Source organism: Atta colombica, unplaced genomic scaffold (assembly GCF_001594045.1).
Source record: "Atta colombica isolate Treedump-2 unplaced genomic scaffold, Acol1.0 scaffold107, whole genome shotgun sequence".
NCBI lineage: Eukaryota > Metazoa > Arthropoda > Insecta > Hymenoptera > Formicidae > Atta > Atta colombica.
The window spans coordinates 3,905,857-3,911,787 of record NW_017259192.1 but is presented as its reverse complement, the minus strand read 5'-3'; the positions used below and the strand labels follow the sequence as shown (position 1 = coordinate 3,911,787).

Here is a 5,931-nt window from a genome sequence, read left to right as displayed (position 1 = left end):
ATATTATATATTTTTTATTGTTAAAAAAATTTTATTTTTTAATTTTAATGAGACATATATATAGATACATATATTGTGTGCGTGCGCGCGCGCGCGCGCGCGTGTGTGTGTATTATGTGTATATTTTGTGTGTGTGTGTGTGTGTGTGTGTGTGTGTGTGTGTGTGTGTGTATCATTATCATCATCTCTTATTGCTCGTGGCCGAGCGTGGTTCTCTTCTCTCATATGCCTGTGATACGCACGCTGATTGTACACAATCATATGGGAAATACTATTTAAAGTTGATTCCGACGATTTTTTGAGAGATTTTTTAGAGAAGTTCTTTTGGCAAAGATACATTCGGTTGCTATTGCCTGAGAGGAGCTACGAGCGTTTGAAAAATTTTTCGGTTCTGCCTGGGATCGAATCCGGAATCTCTGGCATAGCAGTCTCGTGTGAGCAGTCTACCGCTACGTTACGCTCGCACATATATATATATATAAAATATTTTTAAAATTATAAAATAAATATATACTACGCTTATAGCATACATAACAAGAATCATAATCATCTGTTCTTTATCGATAAAGTTTCTATATTAGTATAACACACGGTTACAATAAGTTGAAATGAAAATATATGTTTGTTTCACTTTAATTTTTGCGTGTGCAACAGTTTCGAGAGTTCGGCGGATATTTAAAAAACAAACGGATATTTAATATCTTTTAAAAACAGTTAAATATCTTAAAATTTATTAACTTCAGAGATTTCAATTTTTGGTTGTATACAGAGATATTTGATTTAGTCAGATTTTTGGCTAAGAAGATTCGAAATTGTTATTATTATTCGTGTTTACCATTCAATGTTGGATCATAGTAATTAGAGATCAATTAGCTCTATTTTTCATTCTCTGATATAAACAAATTATGCTATATATACATGCATATATATATATACTTTTCTTATTTAAATCGAAATATGCTAAGAATCGACAGATGTGATTTCTTAAGAGTAATATGTAAGATATATGTAAGAGATATGTATGTGAAAGTATTTTATTAATGAGCAAAAATTATTCAAGTGCAAATCATGAGTCGTGCTTAAATATGTGAGAAATTATTTTATTTTTTCATAAGTTTGATTTGCATGAATTTTATTAAAATTGTATCCGAAATAGAATCTTATTAATTCTACCCCATTATCATAAATTTCTCAGATAATATTATAATCGCAGTATAATGTAATAAAGAGGCTTCCAAAGGCCTTTCCTAAATAATATGGTTTCAATATCCACATTTCATGTTTACTTCATTTGACATGACGTGGAGATATCTCATTGGTTAAAATCCTCGTCAGACATGACGTAGTAGTTATCGAATTACATTTATAAGAAGTTACTGTGTCTGTTTAAATCAAAGATATGATGGCAGTAAGATAATTCTACTATCGTTTGCTAAAGTTGTGACAAAGTTCTCTCAGTTATAATTTTATCATTTATATAATTTTATGAATAAATTATTGAATAATTTATAAAATTAAGTTGTAAAGTGTAATATAAGTGTCTAAAAGAATTTCTAGAAATATAAGCATCTAAACGAGTTTAAAAAGTAACAAATATTTAAATAAAAATCAGTAATAGTAACTTATAAATACTTCGTATACTAAGGTAAGTTATTTATTTTTTATTCTATATTGTATTATAATATAAGTATAAATCGTTGAAGGAAAAATTTAAACTTGCTTTAATTATGACTTAATTTAACCATAGATCAAGTTTGGCATAAACATCTTCGCGTAAAACATAATTTTTAAAAATTATACGATATTTTTGTTTTAATGATACAATTTTTAGACAGAATCATTTTGGAATATAAATATTGTTATGAAATATTATTTTATAGAACTATATTACATACATTAAAATAGGAAAAGAAATACATGTAAGAAATTTTTTTATATTCATTTTTTTCGTTAGTAGTGCACGTCTTTCAATTAATTAATTATATGGTTCATATACAGAATCTTTGTATTACTGTTAGTATCTAGAGTCCCTATAAAAGAGTTGCGTCAATGTGAAATAAAAAAGTAATGGCATCTAAGAGGGACTCTATTAGAGAGAAGGGACCTTTCTACTACAGCAGGTCTAGTACAGTAGAGCATGGCGGAAGCTTTGATTAATAAAGTGATGAAATTATTTTAGAGATATCAAAATTATAAATAGATAAGCTTATATATTATTATAAAGATTTTGAATTAAAAATATATTGCATAAAAGATACAGATATTATATGATAACGTCAAAAGTAATATTTTAATCTTGTTATCAATCATATAATTTTAACGCCTTCTTTCGCAGAAAATATAATTAAGATATAATTAAAACATATTATCAAAAAGGACGTTTAAAATTCCCAGTATATAGTAGTTTGACGATGGCAAGACATTTTATTGTAAAATAAAAGTATTGTTAAATAAAAGTGTTATTTCATTACTGTTTCGTATTATCACTATTTCAATTCTAAAAGTGTAAAACTAGTTCAGTTGTAGAAAATAGATCTACTTCTGTCAATATTTTGTAATTTAATATAAGTTCTACTTATCAATATTATATAATTTAACGTAAATTCTACTCTCACATTTCTAAAATCACCGCGTTCACGATACTCAAAGTGGAGATATAAAAATAGCACCAATGATTGGTTCCGTTATTTTGCTTCAAAGTCAATGAAAATTTTGAAGATTGACGTGACTCTCTTATAGGGATTCTATCAGTACTTATTAATTTTTTTGTTTCTCCTACACATAAAGTATTCTAATAAAAATTATGTAACATTTTTATTTATAATCAAATAGAATAAAATAAAATAGCTAGAGTTATATTCTAAATAAAATAAAATTTGTAAAATTTGTAAGTTTTTATCAATTTTTTTACTAAACTATAAAATTTATATCTGCTTATTAATTATCGCATAAAAAGGGAACAATAAAAATCGATGATTTTAATTTAAATAATTTCTTCAAGAATAAAAATAAATATATTATTATAAATAAAAAGTCGCATAACGTATTATTATAAACATATTTTACAATAGGTAAAATGCAAACCGCGGCTAAGAGATATTCCTCTTGTAAACAGATAGAACAGACAAAACTAAATGGAAAAGTTTTTTAGCAATTTGCAAGTTTCTTTAACAAGTAATGAAAAATTAATTTATAAAAATCAATAAATTAGTGTCATATAATTTGATGAAAGGGATTTTCACAGGGACAGATTAGTGTTTTCAGTTGCTATGGCATGTGTGTAAAGCATTGGGGAAAACGCTCTAAACAATAACGGCTATACATGTATAAAATGGAAATAATACTATTTTTGAAGGTAAATAATATTTTCTATATATCGTAAGATTATTCTTTGTTAAAAAACATTGGAAACACGAGAACTAAGAATTAAGTGTCGTTCATGTGTAACTGCTTGAACGCTCCTTTTAATGCATCGTTGCAATTGAAAACGCTGAGCTGTCTCTTTTTGTTGAAATGTCAACAAATTAATGTTTGTAAATATTTATTAACAATTTCTCATTAATTATTAAGAAACTCACAAAATAATATTCATTCAGTTTAATTCGCTTTACTTGCTTATTACTTGAGAAGCATAATAATTATACGTATATGTAGAACAAGGTTACCAATATCGACATATCACTTTCTCTTTGAATAATATTTCTTATACAAAAGCTAAAAATAAAAAAAAACTTTAGAAACATAAATATAAACCAGAAAGTGTTTCCTATCCTAAATAATATAGCAATTTTTATAATATTTGCAATTTTACAATAATTAATTTTTTCGCAAGATAAGCAAAAATTAACATCTGACATAATGAGTTCTAAAATTAAGTGCATGGTAGGCAATAATGCTATATATTCCAATTCTTTTTCTCTCGCAGGAGTGCACAAAATACCTACAAATGTATATAAAATTTTTTATATAGAATTTTTGTATAGAATTTTTTAACTTTGATATAAAATATTTTTTGATGATATGTACTTTATACTGTTCTGCAAATATTTAACACGCAGTTTATTTTCTTAAAGATTTTCCTATAAATTAATGATTGCCTTCAACTTCGATAAGACAATTTGACATTATAAGGCAATATAAAATAACATATGATCTTACAGATAGGTGTGCCTATTTTTATACTGTAATTTTATTTTATATTTAAAATCTTATAATAAAAAAAATAAGAAAAAATATAAATATAATTGATTTAGGAAATTATAAACATGTAAAACGATATAATATTATCAATAATATAGCCATTATTATTTTATAACTACACAATTTGCCAAAGAAAATGTAAGAATTTTATTTTCGCGTTTGTAAAATTCGTTTTTTAGTTGATTTTGTATAGAAATAAACCACGAATTTTATGAATTTTTACTTCTTTAATTATTTAAACAAATCAATGTATTTATCAATATCAATAAAGTGCAATAATTAGTTTCCGAGAAATAATGAGGCATCTTGTTAGAAAATCTAAAAAAGATCACTTGATCAGCGATTCCCTCCCTCTTCTCTCCTTATATCCCTCTTCCTCCTTCCTTCCTTTCTCCCTCTTTCTACTTATATGTATATACGGTAACTCCGGTATATACGCTGCATGTATCAAAAACTTAATTTATTAAGTATTATTTACTATGTTTATAATAAACGAATTATGTAGTAAAAACTTTGTACTGTGAAACTTTTTATTACTATGAAAAAAATATTAGAAATCCGAAATATTTATTTTTCATATTAAAAAAATACTTTTTGAAATCTTTGCATTTTTGCCTTATATCTTATAGGAGTAGGATATATGGCAATTCATAGGGAGATTTAATATTCTTTTTTAAACAATTACATAAAGACGGTGTTACAAACGTTAAAGAAAATGTTAACAATTAATCGTTAGTCAAGAATTTAAAATGATAAAATTATATTCGCTTATAGAAGAAAATAGTTATTGCGATATAGAATCCTTGTTACTTGAGACTTTGTAAGACTTCGTACGGAATTTCCAGATTCACGTATTTCCTGACTTCAATCTTCGCAAGTCTGTTATAGAAACTTCTCGATGTAAATTTATAACAATTATTGAATGGTTTCTGGTAGGCAAGAATTATTATGATAAAATGTTTTAGAAACTTTAGTGTTTAATTTTTTTTAAGAAAATAAAAATTATTTTGCAAGAAAAATATTCTTTAATAATTTAAAGTACGATCTCTGGACGTTTAAACTATAGAGATGCTAAACTATAGAGATGCCTGAGCCAGAGCATCACGTGAACTCCCGTCGGTGACTGGGCCGTCGAGCGGTAGTGGGGGTCGCTCCAAATGGAATCGGTCCAAATCTTGCAAATCTTTACGAGCACTGACTTAAATAATTAATCTTACATAAGCTGTTTATATTCATTTTTTCATATACAAATAATATAATAGAATAATTTTACATTTCTTATTACAGGACATTATATATCACGTAACTTGAGTTAACAAAAACTAAAAGAAAAAAGTTAAAAATATTTTCAAATCATTCAAAATGATTGTCACTTTATTTCTATTCAGTATTCTTTTTATGATGTTATATAAATTTTTTCATTTTGTAAAATTCGTGAGACAGATTAATAATATACCAAGTGTACCAGCATTGCCATTTATCGGCCACATGCTAAATTTTTGGTGTTCACAAGGCAAGTAAAACTTATTGACAATCTTATTTTAATAATTAACATTTGTTTTGTTTATAAGAAATGTCTATTAACAAAATTATTTATACATAGCGGTTACTATATATTAATGGTTGAATTATATGGTGTTTGATTAAGAACAATATGCAAAGAATATTGGAAACATTTATAGTTATTAATTCATTTTTATTTTTATGCAAGTATTTATTAATTTTAATTTT

General features: G+C 25.7%; 1 protein-coding gene across 1 annotated transcript in view; it reads left to right on the top strand.

Annotated features, from left to right (window-relative positions):
• LOC108692910 (cytochrome P450 4C1-like) overlaps window positions 1-5,931 on the top strand; it is a 35,131-nt gene that overhangs the window by 17,229 nt on the left and 11,971 nt on the right. The gene's annotated exons all lie outside the window — the stretch shown is intronic.